At 37.0% G+C, this 17,709-nt stretch overlaps 1 protein-coding gene across 1 annotated transcript in view; it reads right to left on the reverse strand.

Annotated features, from left to right (window-relative positions):
* The window catches only part of WDR41 (WD repeat domain 41), a 169,181-nt gene that overhangs the window by 69,765 nt on the left and 81,707 nt on the right, over nt 1-17,709 (reverse strand). The window lies entirely within an intron of this gene.

Here is a 17,709-nt window from a genome sequence, read left to right on the forward strand (position 1 = left end):
GACTTATAGATCAATGGAACAGGATAGAAAGCCCAGAAATAAACCCATGCACCTACAATTAATCTATGACAAACAAGGCGAGAATATACAATGGAGAAAAAGACAGGCTCTTCAATAAGTGGTGCTAGGAAAACTAGACAGCTACATGTAAAAGAATGAAATTAGAATATTCTCTAACACCATACATAAAAAATAAACTCAAAATGGATTAAAGACCTAAATGTAAGACCAGAAACTATAAAACTCTTAGAAGAAAACAGAACACTCTTTGACATAAATCACAGCAATATATTTTTGGATCCACCTCCTCGATCAATGAAAATAAAAACAAAAATAAACAAATGGGACTGAATTAAACTTAAAAGCTTTTGCACAGCAAAGGAAACCATAAACAAAACAAAAAAAAACCTACAAATTGGGAGAAAATACTTGCAAATGATGCAATAAACAAGGGATTAACCTCCAAAATATACAAGCAGCTCATACAGCTCAATATCAAAACAAACAAACAAACAAACCACCACAAACACTGCAATTAAAAAATGGGCAGAAGATCTAAACAGACATTTATCCAGGAAGACATACAGATGGCCAAAAAGCACGTGAAAAGATGCTCAACATTGCTAATGATTACAGAAATGTAAATCAAAACTACAATGAGGTATCACCTCACAACTGTCAGAACAGCCACATAAAAAGTCTACAGGCACCGTGGTTAAGAATCTGCCTGCCAATGCAGGGGACTCGGGTTCGAGCCCTGGTCTAGGAAGATCCCACATGCCACGGAACAACTAAGCCCGTGAGCCACAACTACTGAGCCTGTGCTCTAGAGCCCACGAGCCACAACTACTGAGCCCACGTGCCACAACTACTGAAGCCCATGCACCTAGAGCCCGTGCTCTGCAATGAGAAGCCACTTCAATGAGAAGCCTGCACACCTCAACAAACAGTAACCCCTGCTCGCTACAATTAAAGAAAGCCCACACGCAGCAAAGAAGACCCAACACAGCCAAAAATAATTTAATTAATTTTAAAAAATTATTTTTAAAAGTCTACAAACAATAAATACTGGAGAGGCTGTGGAGAAAAGGGAACACTCTTACACTGTTGGTGGGAATGTAAACTGGTACAGCCACTATGTTAAACAGTATGGAGGTTCCTTAAAAAACAAAAAATACAGTTACCATATGATCCAGCAATCCCACTCCTGGGCACATATCGGGAGAAAATTCTAACTCGAAAAGACACATGCACCTCAATGTTCAGAGCAGCACTATTTACAACAGCCAAGACATGGAAGCAACCTAAATATCCATCGACAGATGAATGGATAAAGAAGATGTGGTACATATTATACAATGGAATATTACTCAGCCATAAAAAAAGAATGAGACAGTGCCATTTGCAGCTACATGGATGCAACTAGAGATTATCATATTAAACGAATTAAGTCAGAGAAAGACAAATATCATATGATATCACTTATACGTGGAATCTACAAAAAGGATACAAATGAACTTATTTACAAAACAGAAACAAACTCACAGACTTAGAAAACAAACTTATAGTTAGAAAAGAGGAAAGGTGGTGGGGGAAGGACAAATTAGGAGGTTGGGATTAACATATATACACTATGATACATAAAACAGATAATTAACAAGGACCTACTGTATAGCACAGGGAACTCTACTCAGTACTCTGTAATAACCTGTACGGGAAAAGAATCTGTAAAAAGAATAGATATAAGTATATATATAACTAAATCACTTTGCTGTACACCTGAAACTTAACAACAACACTGTAAATCAACTACACCCCAATATAAAATAAAAATTTAAAAAAAAGAAAAAAAGATCTCAAATAAACAGCCTAACTTTATACCTCAAAGAACTAGACAAAAAAAGAATAAACTAAGCCCAAATTTAGTAAAAGGAAGGAAATAACAAAGATAGAACAGAGATTAATGAAACAGAGACCAGAAAAACAATAGAAAAGATCTATGTAACTAAGAGTTGGTTTTTGGAAAAGAAACAAAATTAACAACCTTTATCTAGACTAATAAAAAAATAGGAGTCACAGAAAATCAGAAGTAAAAGAGAAACTATTAAAATTGATACCACATTAATACAAAGGATCACAAGAAACTGCTATGAACAATTATATGCCAACAAATTAGATAATCTAGAATAAATAGGAAAAGTCCTAGAAACCTCCCAACAAAGAAAAGCCCAGGACCAAATGGTTTCACTGGTGAATTCTATCTAAGAGTTGAAGAAAAATTGATAGCAATCTTTCTCAAACTCTTCCAAAAAACTGAAGAGGAGGGAACATTCGCAAACTCATTTTATGAGGTCGGCATCACCCTGACACCAAAGCCAGATAAAGTCACTGCAAGAAAACTACAGACCAGCATCCCTGATTGCCACAGATGCAAAAATTCTCATCAAAATATTAACAAACCAAATTCAACAGCACAATAAAAGGAACACACACCATGATCAAGTGGGAATTCTTCCAAGGATGCAAGGATGGTTCAACGTTCACAAATCAATAAATGTGATATGCCACATTAATAGAATGAGTGATAAAACTCATACAATCATCTCAATAAATGTAGAAATGCACTTGACACAATTCAACATTCTTTCATGATAAAAACTCTCAACAGTATTAGAAGTCCTAGCCAGAGCAATTAGGCAAGAAAAAAAAATAAACAAAAGGCATCCAAATTGGAAAGAAAATAATAGAACTGTCAATACCCACAGAAAACATGATTTCATATATAGAAAACCCTAAAGACTCCACCAAAAACTATTAGAAATAATAAATGAATAAGGAAAGCTTCAAGAAACCAATACACAAAAATCTGTTGTTTCTATATACTAACAATGAGTTATTAGAAAGAGAAATTAAGAAACAATCCCATTTATAATTATAACAAAAAGAATAAAACACCTAGTAATACATTTAACCAAGGAGGTGAAAGACTTATACACTGAAAACTATGAGACTTTGTTGAAAGAAACAGAAGACAAAAATAAATGGAAAGATATTCTGTGCTCATGGATCGGAAGAATTAACACTGTTAAAGTGTCCATATTGCCTAAAGCAATCTAGAGATTCAATGCAATTCCTATAAAAATCCTAAAGACATTTTTCACAGAAATGGAACAAAAAATTATAAAATGTATATGGAACCACAGAAGACCCTGAAGAACAAAAGCAACCTGAAAAAAAGAGCAAAGCTGAAAGTATCACACACCTTGATCTCAAACTATATGGCAAAACCATAGTAATCAAAATATAATGGTTTTATATATAGATCAATGGAACAGAACTGAGAGCCCAGAAATAAACTCATGCCTACATGGATGATTCATTTACAACAAAGAACATACAATGGAGAAGAAACAGTCTCTTCAATAAGTGGTGTTGGGGGGACTTCCGTGGCACTCCAGTGGTTAAGACACTGCACTTCCATTTCAGGGAGCGCAGGTTCAATCCCTGGTCAAGGAACTAAGATCTCGCATGCTGTGTGGTGCGCCAAAAAAGAAAAGAAAGAAAGAAAAAATGGTGTTGGGAAAACTGGAAAGCTTCATGCAAAAAAAAAAAGATAGACCACTATCTCAGAACATATACACAAAAATTAACTCAAAATGGGTTAAAGACATGAAGTAAGACCTGAAACTATAAAGCTCCTAGAAGAAAACATAGACAGTATGCTCTTTGACATCACTCTTAGTAATATCTTTCTAGATATGTGTGATGTTGGAAAAGCTGGACAGCCGCATGTAAATCAATGAAGTTAGAACACTCCCTCACAACATACACAAAAATAAACTAAAAGTGTCTTAAAGGCTTAAATATAAGACAGGACACCATAAAAACTCCTAGAAGAGAACACAGGCAAAACATTCTCTGACATAAATCATACCAATGTTTTCTTAGGTCAGTCTCCCAAGGCAATAGAAATAAAAGCAAAAATAAACAAATGGGACCTAATCAAACTTTCAAGCTTTTGCACAGCAAAGGAAACTATCAACAAGATGAAAAGAAAACCTATGGAATGGGAGAAAGTATTTGCAAACGATGCAACTGACAAGGTATTAATATCCAAAATACACAAATAGCTCTTACAGCTCAATATCAAAAAAAAAAAAATCAAAAAATAGGCATAAGACCTAAATAGACATTTCTCCAAAGAAGATATAGAGATAGCCAACAGGCACATGAAAAGATGCTTAACATCTCTAATGATAAGAGCAATGCAAATCAAAACTATAATAAGGTACCACATCACACTGGTCAGAATGGTTATCATCAAACGAATAAACAAAATATGGTATATCCATTAAAATAGAATATTGCTCAGACATAAAAGGAAATTAAGTACTGATACATGCTACAACACGGATGAACCTTGAAAACATTATGCTAAGTTGAAAGAAGTCAGTCACAAAAAAACTACATACATACCACATAATTCCATTCATATGAAAGTCCAGAATAGAGAAATTTATAGAGACAGAAAGTAGGTTAGCGATTGCTTAGGGCTGGGGGAAGGGGGTCAGAGCAACGGTAACTAAAAGATACAAAGTTTATTCTCGAGGTGATAAAAACATTCTAAAATTGACTGTGGTAACAGTTGCATGTATCTGTAAAGATATTAAAAAGCATTGAATTGTACACTTTAAATGGATTAATATATGTGCTTTGTATCTCAATAAAGCTATTTTTAAAATTCAAGTCATTAAGATATCTATTGGCTACCTGAAGTTGTCACTGAATCTTGCTACTCTGCCAACATAAGAAAGTGAGTCTCTAATAGAACCTCCTGAGAAACTTCCCCTTCATATCTCACTGATCAGGACTGGGTCTGTTTCCCCTTTCTAACCCTATCACTAGTATGGGACTGGCATCACCAGACTGGATCACGATTTACCCCATGGGAGATGGGTCAATTCCTAAATAAAATTAAGGTTCTGCCAAAAACAGTGAAGAAAATGGCTGGGGCATAAGACATCAGTAATGTTTGCCATGCACTTACTTAGCATTTTCAGGTTTCAATCTCTTTCCACTACCCTAATTTTTCCTCATAACCACCTGTGAAGTTGGCAGGAAAAACAGCTTCATTTAACAGATAATGAAACTAAGTCTCAAAGATGTGAAGTAACTTAATCATGGTTACACTGCCTGTTAAGCAATGGAGCTAGGATTCAAACCCAGGTTTTTCTGACTCAAGACTTTAAATTAAAATTTTAAAAACCAAACCCCTACTAATTAGGATTTACACTAAACAAAGCATCACTTATAACTTTTAGAACTTCCCACTGAAAGATCCTTTAGGTCACAATTCTTATTTAAAGCTCTTACTTTCCCCTCCAACAAACACAACCAGTTAGTTCATTTTCTCCAGCTGACCTCTTTTCAACACGCTCCATTGCATCAATATATCCTGTGCTCTCATTCAAACAAGGAATTGTTCAGCTAAGGGTGTTGCATTCCCACTAAAGAGTCCATTGTATATTTTATGGAATTAAGCAGAATGCAGCAGAATTTTAAATTGAGTTCTCAGTCTCTATCTCTAATGGCTTTTCATTCATAATTACAGTGTTTGTAATGAGTGTATTGGTGATGACAGAAATCCACCATAAGGTATTCCACTGTCTGCATTAGTTTCAGACTCTTATTTAATGACTTATTAATCAACCATAGTCAGTCAATAGTATATCATATTAATTCTCTGAACAACACAAGCAAAGAATTTTTATTTTCTCTCCATGTAACCCATGGAGCAATCTTTAACAATATGAATCTGTTCAAACATCCATCCACAGTTCCATTACAACTGCAGTTCTATTAGTAAAGGTCAGCTTAGGTTAGTTCACTGTCAGCAGCTAGAAAGTGCAAGAAGAGATGAGCTTAATTGCTTTATTGTTACTATCACTGTAATTGTTTAGAATTCTGGTACATAAAACTTCTGAGATACTAAATCTCCATTTAGGTTACCAACAAGCATTACTTAAGTTTGGATTCTTACCCAGAAGCCATCCTAATTATTAATACTACAGATAAGCACATTTAAGACACTTCATAAATCAGTAATACATAATGTATATTATACTTACTTTACCACCTATTCCACTTTTACCATCCTTAGGGATTTAAGCAGTTAATCAATCAATGAATACAATATTCCATTGCACATACACAGCCAGTAACTATTCATACAGAACAACAGTATTATGCCTTTAGCAAGACTGAAGGGGGAAAAACTAAAATGAATTTATAATTTTGCTAGTTTAGTTGTTTATCTAGAACAGTGATTCCCAACTTTGCTGCACACTAGAATTACCTGAAAAGTTTTTAAAATATATTGATGCTTGTATCCCACCCAGAATCTGATGTAACTGGCATAGGGAGCAGCTTGGGCATCAGATTTTTTGATATTCCCCAAATGACTACAATATGAACCTAAAGTTAAGAAAAGCGAAGGTTTGTAATTGTGTGTATGTCTGTGTATCTGTGTGTGTGAGTGTGCATGTTGGGAGCTGTTAAGATGAGAGGGAGAACAAGTAGAAGTCTTTGGGACATAAAACTGGGGTGGAGACCTCAACTTCCCTAGTAGCAGAATGGGTTTTTAAATTCTGAAAATAGAAATCAGTAATTAATATATAAATACATTATCATATTGAACACTCACATATAATATTCTTCCTAGATGCCAAGCCCTGTTTCTAGCCCTCAGGGAATCTTAAGTAGCAGTGGATACTTTCTGATTAAGACAGAATAAAAAGGCTTATGCTTTTTCGTACTTGACTGCAGCCTGAAGGCCAAATTTAAATAATTATGAGGGCTTCCCTGGTGGCGCAGTGGTTGAGAGTCCGCCTGCCGATGCAGGGGACACAGGTTCGTGCCCCGGTCCGGGAAGATCCCACATGCCACGGAGCGGCTGGGCCCATGAGCCATGGCCGCTGAGCCTGTGCATCCGGAGCCTGTGCTCCACAACAGGAGAGGCCACAATAGTGAGAGGCCCGCGTACCGCAAAAAAATAAATAAATAATAATTATGCTTTTATTCCAAAGATGCTAGCTAAAACACTCTTAAGTCTCTGTCATATTTTCAGTATACATGGATTTGTTCCACCTCTATATTCTTGGAGTGAGCAACTACATGTGAACTACATGGCATATGTACTTCTCTACATTTTCTTCTGCTATCCCCTGTTTAAGGAAATCTTATAAAGATTCCTGAGCTTAATTCATAGATTCCAGTGTCTTATTACTGCTTGGCACTCTACAGATCTGTGCATCTGCCAGTGATAACCTGAATTCTTCACTGGCATTGCCTTTCTTATGTTGCTAGTGGTCAGCATTCATCATATAACTAAATTAGCTCTCAAAATCTGTAATGCAACCTCCTTCTTTCAAGATTAGAAAATAACAGCAGAAAAATTCATAGCTGTCTAGACACACTGCCATAGCCACAGATCCTGATCCTGCCCCTTTTTCCAATTAACAAAACGTTTCCCTGGGAACTAAATTACTATTCCCCATTCATCCCTCTGCTTCCTTCCTCCTTGCATTCAGTGAAGGTATAAAAAGTATTTTGCAAACGATAACAGAGATGACATAAAGAAGTTGCCCAGTTTTTCCAAACTAGTCCTTTAAAAGGGCTACTTATGCTTTTTTCCTTCATAAAAACTTAAACATACTTTAACAGAACAATTTCCAAACACTGTTAATCATTTCCACATAGTATTTGCCAGATTTTACATACGGTTTTTAAATGTTCACGAGCCTAATTCATTTTTCTAGCTCCTTTGATTAGGAAAGACCCTCTGAATGATAGAAAACCTTCCCCTCTCCACTATTAAACTCCTTTGCACACGCCCACAGAAACCTTTCTTCATCAAGGATTGCTTAATCAAACATTTTTCTTTATTTTGTTCTACAAAAGCTTTTTTTTCTTTCTTGTACTGTAAGAGTCAAAGCTTCCCGACATGTGTTATGCTATTAGTTTTATATGCTAATATAATGGAAAAATAGCTTTTTTTAAAAAAATTTCATAAAAGTAATTATAGCACCATGTAGAAAATTGAGAAAATTTATGAGGGGGAAAAAAATCACATAATCCTACCATCATTTAAATCATTCTTAGCATTTTGATGTACTCCTTCCAGTCTTTTTTTCTGTACACTACTGCCCATAATCACACTGTAGATTCATTTTTGTACCCTGTGTTTTCCAGTTACTACAACCTAAACATTTTCCATGTTATTACTACATAATGTTTCTATCCATTCTCCTGGTTAACATCTTCCCATTCTGCAGATCTCAATTCAAAGGTCACATCTTTAATGATGCCTATCCTCTTTTTTATAATAAATTTATTTATTTTATTTTTGGCTGCATTTGGTCTTCGTTGCTGTGTGCAGGCTTTTCTCTAGTTGTGGCAAGCGGAAGCTACTCTTCGTTGCAGTGCATGGGCTTCTCAATGTGGTGGTTTCTCTTGTTGTGGAGCATGGGCTCTAGATGTGTGGGCTTCAGTAGTTGTGGCACATGGGCTCAGTAATTGTGGCTCATGGGCTCTAGAGCACAGGCTCATTAGTTGTGGTGCACAGGCTTAGCTGCTCCAAAGCATGTGGGATCTTCCCAGACCAGGGCTCAAACCCGTGTCCCCTGCATTGGCAGGCAGATTCTTAACCACTGCGCCAGCACAGAAGCCCTAATGATGCCTATCTTAACACCTCAGTCTACTACGTCACGTTATGTTATTTGCTTTCATAGAACCATGTTCCTTTCCTACATAGCACTAACCATAATGTAACTATTTCTTTTTTTTATTTTATTTTAATTTTTTGGTCACGCCACATGAGGCATGCGGGATGCGGGATCTTAGTTCCCCAACCAGAGATCAAAACCATGCTCCCTGCAGTGGAAGTGTGGAGTCTTAACCACTGGACCACAAGGGAAGTCCCCATAGTGTAATTATTTCATCATCTGTCTTTCCCACAAGACTATAAGCTCCAAGAGAACCAAGACCATGTCTGTCTATTTTGCCCATCATTGTACAACGTGAACAAACCCTGTAATGTAGCAGACATTCACATTCAACAAATATTTATTGACATGGCACTGTGTGCCAACAAATATAACCTGTTGAATAAGTAATCCTCATTTTCAATGGTTATTTGACAATTTGTCGGATATATACTATCATATATCATTTAACCAATCCCTATTGTTGGGTATTTAGATCATCTACAATCTGTCACCATTATTAATAATGCCTCAATGAGTATCTTTGTGTGCATAACATTTTCAGTGTTTACAATTATTTCCCTAGAACACTTTCCCAGGAACAGTTGGATCAAAAGGCAAACACATTCTTATGTCACCTAACACATATTTACAAAATGTTTTCCAGTTTATGTTGCCACAAGCAATAACTTGGTGTACCAATTGCCTTTTTTAAAAAGGTTTTTGTTAAGTTACTAATAGATACAGGATATTTTATTGTTTTAATCTGCATTTTTAGTTTTAGGTTGAATATTTTTCTTATGTGTATTATTTGTAGTATTTACCATACTATCATGATGATGGTATTACAAGAATGGACTAAACTAATGCAGTAGATAAATACATGGATGTGCTATACAAAAATCAATTTGAAAACATGAATACACTTTCAGTTACTGCAATCATCAAGTGAATCTGTACTTTCCATGACAATTTTGTTACTTGGTATCAAATTCAGCTACAAGTTGTAGAAATCCCAAAGTAACTGTACCATAATAGAAGTTGATTTCTCTCCCAGGTAAGTGGTCTAGAGCTGTTATGGCACTCCACAGACCCTGGCTCCTTCCATATAGATGTACTCTGTGTGGCATCTACCTTGCAGCCCAAGACAGCAGCATCTTTGCTCCAGGCAGCAGGAAAGATAAAGGGATGAAGAAAAGGAGGCAAATGGTGTGTGCCACCTGTCTCTTAAGAATGTTTACCAAGGAGGAGCTTCAAGATGGCAGAAGAGTAGACATGGAGATCACCTTCCTCCCCACAAATACATCGTTAACTACATCTACACGTGTAACAATCCCTACAAAACACCTACTGAACGTTGGCAGAAGAATGCAGACCACCCAAAAAGGTCTTGGTGCTCCAACCGGGTGTCAGACCTGTGCCTCTGAGGTGGGAGAGCCGAGTTCAGAACACTGGTCCACCAGTGACCTCCCAGTTCCATGTAATATCAAAAAGCGAAAATCTACCTGAGATCTCCATCTCAACACCAAGACCCAGCTCCACTCAACAACCAGCAAGCTCCAGTGCTGGACACCCCATGCCAAACAACTACCAAGACAGGAACACAACCCCACTCATTAGCAAAGAGGCTGCCTAAAATCATAAAAAGGTCACAGACACCCCAAAACACCACCAGACACAGACCTGCCCACCAGAAAGACAAGATCCAGCCTCATCCACCAGAACACAGGCACTAGTCCCCTCCAACAGGAAGCGTACACAGCCCACTTGAACCAACCTTAGCCACTGGAGGCAGGCACCAAAAACAACGGGAACTACAAACCTGTAGCCTGTGAAAAGGAGACCCCAAAACACAGTAAGATAAGCAAAATGAGAAGACAGAGAACACACAGCAGATGAAGGAGCAAGGTAAAAACCCACCAGACCAAGCAAATGAAGATGAAATAGGCAGACTACCTGAAAAAGAATTCAGAATAATGAGAGTAAAGATGATCCAAAATCTTGGAAACAGAACGGAGAAAATACAAGAAACGTTTAACAAGGACCTGGAGGAACTAAAGAGCAAACAATGATGAACAACACAATAAATGAAATTAAAAATTCTCTAGAAGGAATCAATAGCAGAATAACTGAGGTAGAAGAACAGATAAGTGACCTGGAAGATAAAATAGTGGAAATAACTACTGCAGAACAAAATACAGAAAAAGAATGAAAAGAACTGAGGACGGTCTCAGAGACCTCTGGGAAACATCAAACACACCAACATTCAAATCATAGGGGTTCCAGAAGAAGAAGAGAAAAAGAAAGGGACTGAGAAAATATTTGAAGAGATTATAGTTGAAAACGTCCCTAATATGGGAAAGGAAATAGTTAATCAAGTTCAGGAAGGGCAGAGAGTCCCATACAGGATAAAGCCAAGGAGAAACATGCCAAAACACATATTAATCAAACTATCAAAAATTAAATACAAAGAAAATATATTAAAAGCAGCAAGGGAAAAACAACAAATAACATACAAGAGAATCCCCATAAGGTTAACAGCTGACCTTTCGGCAGAAACTCTGCAAGCCAGAATGGAGTGGCAGGACATATTTAAAGTGATGAAAGGGAAAAACCTACGACCAAGATTACTCTACCCAGCAAGGATCTCATTCAAATTCAAGGGAGAAATTAAAACCTGTACCGTAAAAGCAAAAGCTAAGAGAGTTCAGCACCACCAAACCAGCTTTACAACAAATGCTAAAGGAACTTCTCTAGGCTCTAGGAAACACAGGAGAAGGAAAAGACCTACAATAACAAACCCCAAACAATTAAGAAAATGGTAAGAGGACCATACACATCGATAATTACCTTAAATGTAAATGTTAAATGCTCCAACCAAAAAACATAGACTAGCTAAATGGATACAAAAACAAGACCCGCATATATGCTGTCTACAAGAGACCCACTTTAGACTTAGGGACACATACAGCCAGGAAGTGAGGAGATGGAAAAAGATATTCCATGCAAATGGAAATCAAAAGAAAGCTGGAGGGCTTCCCTGGTGGCGCAGTGGTTGAGAGTCTGCCTGCCAATGCAGGGAAACACGGGTTCGTGCCCCAGTCCGGGAAGATCCCACATGCCGCGGAGCGGCTGGGCCTGTGAGCCATGGCCGCTGAGCCTGCGCGTCAAGAGCCTGTGCTCCGCAACAGGAGAGGCCAGAACAGTGAGAGGCCCGCACACCACAAAAAAAAAGAAAAAAAAAGCTGGAGTAGCAATTCTCATATCAGACAAAACAGACTTTAAAACAAAAACTAATACAAGAGACAAAGAAGGACACTACATAATGATCAAGGGATCAATCCAAGAAAAAGATATAACTATTGTAAATATTTATGCGCCCAACTTAGGAGCACCTCAATACATAAGCTGCTGTATATGCTAACAGACATAAAAGGGGAAATCAACAGTAACACAGTAATAGTAGGGAACTTCAACATCCCACTTTCACCAATGGACAGATCACCCAAAATGAAAATAAATAAGGAAACACAAGCTTTAAATGATACATTAAACAAGATGGACTTAATTAATATTTATAGGACATTCCATCCAAAACCAACAGAATACACTTTCTTCTCAAGTGCTCGTGTAACATTCTCCAGGACAGATCATATCTTGGGTCACAAATCAAGACTTGGTACACTTAAGAAAACTGAAATCGTATCAAGTATCTTTTCCAACCACAACGCTATAAGACCAGATATCAATTACAGGAAAAAATCTATAAAAAATACAAACACATGGATGCTAAACAATACACTACTTAATAAACAAGAGATCAATGAAGAAATCAAAGAGGAAATCAAAAAATACCTAGAAACAAATGAAAATGGAAACACGATGACCCAAAACCTATGGGATGCAGCAAAAGCAGTTCTAAAAGGGAAGTTTATAGCAATACAATCCTACCTTAAGAAACAAAAAACATCTCAAACAACCTTACAACTAAAGCAATTACAGAAAGAAGAACAAAAAAAAAACCAAATTTAGCAGAAGGAAAGAAACCATAAAGATCAGAAGAGAAATAAATGAAAAAGAAATGTAGGAAACAGTAGCAAAGATCAATAAAACTAAAAGCTGATTCTTTGAGAAGATAAACAAAATTGATAAACCATTAGCCAGACTGATCAAGAAAAAAAGGGAGAAGACTCAAATCAACAGAATTAGAAATGAAAAAGAAGTCACAACTGACACTGTAGAAATACAAAGGATCATGAGAGATTACGACAGGCAACTATATGCCAATAAAACAAACCACCTGGAAGAAATGGACAAATTCTTAGAAAAGCACAACCTTCCAAGACTGAACCAGGAAGAAATAGAAAATATAAACAGACCAATCATAAGCACTGAAATTGAAACTGTGATTAAAAATCTTCCAACAAACAAAAGCCCAGAACCAGATGGCTGCAGGGGGCAATTCTATCAAACATTTAGAGAAGAGCTAACACCTATCCTTCTCAAACTCTTCCAAAACATAGCACAGGGAGGAACACTCCCAAACTCATTCGACGAGGCCACCATCACGCTGATACTAAAACCATACAAAGATGTCACAAAGAAGAAAACTGCAGGCAATATCACTGATGAACATAGATGCAAATATCCTCAACAAAATACTAGCAAACAGAATTCAACAGCACAAAAGGATCATACACCATGATCAAGTGGGGTTTATCCGAAGGAATGCAATGCAAGGACTCTTCAATATACACAAATCAATCAATGTGATACACTGTATTAACAAACTGAAGGATAAAAACCACATGATAATCTCAATAGATGCAGAAAAAGCTTTTGACAAAATTCCACACCCGTTTATGATAAAAACCCTCCAGAAAGTAGGCATAGAGGGAACTTACCTCAACATAATAAAGGACACATATGACAAACCCACAGCCAACATTGTCCTCAATGGTGAAAAACTGAAACCATTTCCACCAAGATCAGGAACAAGACAGGGTTGCCCACTCTCACCATTATTATTCAACATTGCTTTGGAAGTTTTAGCCACAGCAATCAGAGAAGAAACAGAAATAAAAGGAATCCAAATTGGAAAAGAAGAAGTAAACCTGTCGCTGTTTGCAGATGACATGATACTATATAGAGAGAATCCTAAAGATGTTACCAGAAAACTACTAGAGCTAATCAATGAATTTGGTAAAGCAGCGGGATACAAAATTAATTCACAGAAATCTCCTGCATTCCTATACACTAATGATGAAAAATCTGAAAGAGAAATTAAGGAAACACTCCCATTTACCACTGCAACAAAAAGAATAAAATTCCTAGGAATAAACCTACCTAAGGAAACAAAAGACCCGTATGCAGAAAACTATAAGACACTGATGAAAGAAATTAAAGGTGATACAACCAGATGGAGAGATATACCATATTCTTGGATTGGAAGAATCAACACTGTAAAAATGACTATACTACTGAAAGCAATCTACAGATTCAATGCAATGCCTATCAAACTACCACTGGCATTTTTCACAGAACTAGAACAAAAAATTTCTCAATTTTTATGGAAACACAGAAGACCCCGAATAGCGAAAGCAATCTTGAGAAAGAAAAATGGAGCTGGAGGAATCAGGCTCCCTGACTTCAGACTATACTACAAAGCTACAGTAATCAAGACAATATGGTACTGGCACAAAAACAGAAATATAGATCAATGGAACAGGATAGAAAGCCCAGACATAAAGCCACACACATATGGTCACCTTATTTTTGATAAAGGAAGCAAGAATATACAATGGAGAAAAGACAGTCTCTTCAATAAGTGGTGCTGGGAAAGCTGTACAGCTACATGTAAAAGAATGAAATTAGAACACTCCCTAACAGCATACACAAAAATAAACTCAAAATGGATTAAACACCTAAATGTAAGGCGAGACACTATCAAACTCTTAGAAGAAAACATAGGCAGAACACTCTACAACATAAATCACAGCAAGATCCCTTTTGACCCATCTCCTAGAGAAATGGAAATAAAAACAAAACTAAACAAATGGGACCTAATGAAACTTCAAAGCTTTTGCACAGCAAAGGAAACCATAAACAAGACGAAAAGAAAACCCTCAGAATGGGAGAAAATATTTGCAAATGAAGTAACTGACAGAGGATTAATCTCCAAAATATACAAGCAGCTCATGCAGCTCAATATTAAAAAAACAAACAACCCAATCCAAAAATGGGCAAAACACCTAAACAGACATTTCTCCAAAGAAGATATACAGATTTCCAACAAACACATGAAAGAATGCTCATCATTAATCATTAGAGAAATGCAGATCAAAACTACAATGAGATATCATCTCACACCAGTCAGAACGGCCATCATCAAAAAATCTACAAACAATAAATGCTGGAAAGGATGTGGAGAAAAGGGAACCCTCTTGCACTGTTGGTGGGAATGTAGATTGATACAGCCACTATGGAGACCAGTATGGAGGTTCCTTAAAAAACTAAAAATAGAAACTACCATATGACCCAGCAATCCCACTACTGGGCATATACCCTGAGAAAACCATAATTCAAAAAGAGTCATGTAGCACAATGTTCACTGCAGCTCTATTTACGATAGCCAGAACATGGAAGCATCCTAAGTGTCCATCAACAGATGAATGGATAAAGAATTGTGGCACATATATACAATGGAATATTACTCAGCCATAAAAAGAAACGAAATTGAGTGAGTTATTTGTAGTGAGGTGGATGGACCTAGACTCTGTCATACAGAGAGAAGTCAGAAAGAGAAAAACAAATACCGTATGCTAACACATATATATGGAATCTAAAACAAAAAATAAAAAGGTCATGAAGAACCTAGGGGCAGGACAGGAATAAAGACGCAGACCTACTAGAGAATGGACTTGAGGACACGGGGAGGGGGAAGGGTAAGCTGGGACAAAGTGAGAGAGTGGCATGGACATATATACACTACCAAATGTAAAACGGATAGCTAGTGGGAAGCAGCCACATAGCACAGGGAGATCAGCTCGTTGCTTTGTGACCACCTAGAGGGGTGGGATAGGGAGGGTGGGAGGGAGGGAGGTGCAAGAGGGAAGAGATATGGGGATATATGTATATGTACAGCTGATTCACTTTGTTATAAAGCAAAAACTAACACACCATTGTAAAGCAATTATACTCCAATAAAGATGTGGAAAAAAAATTTTTTTAATGTTTCCCAGAAGTTGTCACAAGGTATTTCTATTGACAATCCATAGGCTAGAACTTAGTCACAGGAATACAGGCAGCTGCAAGGGAAGCTAAGGAATACAGCCTCTATTTGGGGTAGTCAAATGCCCAATTAAAATTCTATTTCTACTGGTGGTTATCAAGGGGGAGGAAGGTGGGAGAGGGTTGGATTGGGAGTTTGGGATTAGCAGATGCAAACTGGTACATACAGAATGGATAAACAACAAGGTCCTACTGTATAGCACAGGGAACTATATTCAATATCCTGTGATGAACGATAATGGAAAAGAATATGAAAAAGAATGTTTATATGTATAACTGAGTCACTTTGCTGTACAGCAGAAATTAACACATTATAATTCAACTATACTTCAATAAAAATAAATTTTTAAAAATTCTATTTCTGATGACAAAGATGAATACTGAGGAACTACTACTAGCCTCTGCCACAGTAATGTAATACAGTTCAAATACTCTACAAATAACTTACAGATGTTCATTTTTAAATATTACAAATCTCATCAACTCTAACCAGAGCTTCTGCAGATGCAATCATAACCAGTTGACTAAAACATGGATCACATTTCATCACAAATTTATTCTCCTTGTTTTAAATGCCCCTGCAACAACCAGACTTCTTTGAGTCCTCTGAACATGTGCATAAAATAGCCACAGAGTCAGGCTGCAAACAATGGACCAAATCCATCATCCCACAAATCTAGCCACTGTCTATTTCAACTTTTTTCTTTTCCTTTATAATACATATTTTCTGTTGGGACAATTAGAAAAACTCCAAAATTGACATCTATTCTCATTTATTGAACATCTACTATATATCAGGCTAATAGGTAATTAGCAGAAACAAGAAAAGATGTGAATAAGTTGACAAATAGAATAATGAGATTCAAATTAAATTTGATACTGTTTACAGCAACAGGGATTTAAAAACCACCCAAATGGGAAAGACATAGTTAAAGCATCAGATAGCAAAAATCACTCATGGAATTGTAAAAACATAAACATTTATTAATAAACAAACAAAAATTCTATAAATAAAGACACTGGCAGGTCTTACGTGTTTTTACCTCATGTGTATTATATATACTACCTCCTGACAGCAAAATCTTTCTTTTTTCTTAACAATATTCAGCAAAAAATTGGCATTCAGTTAGGACTACTAATTGATCGATGCGAATGAACTTCCTCAAAAATGGGTTTTGCTGGGACTTCCCTGGTGGCACAGTGGTTAAGAATCCGCCTGCCAATGCAGGGGACACGGATTCAATCCCTGGTCCAGGAAGATCCCACATGCTGCGGAGCAACTAAGCCCGTGTGCCACAATTACTGAGCCTGCACTTTAGAGCCCGTGAGCCACAACTACCCAGCCTGTACGCCTAGAGCTTGTGTTCTGCGACAAGAGAAGCCACAGCAATGAGAAGCCCACGGACCACAATGAAGAGTAGTCCCCACTCACGGCAACTAGAGAAAGCCCACACGCAGCAACGAAGACCCAATGTAGCCAAAAATGAATTTAAAAAAAAAATGGGTATTGCATTGCAATCACTTCTCAAATGCTACCTTTACTCTAAGGTTGCTCTGTCAGTGTGACTAACCCTTCTATGGGTTTTTAAGGTTAACCCAAAAAGGACATATTTTCACTGCCATAGATGCATATTACTATATGCCTTTTTGTTAAGTT

This window comes from Globicephala melas, chromosome 3 (genome assembly GCF_963455315.2).
Source record: "Globicephala melas chromosome 3, mGloMel1.2, whole genome shotgun sequence".
In the NCBI taxonomy this organism is placed as follows: Eukaryota; Metazoa; Chordata; class Mammalia; order Artiodactyla; family Delphinidae; genus Globicephala; species Globicephala melas.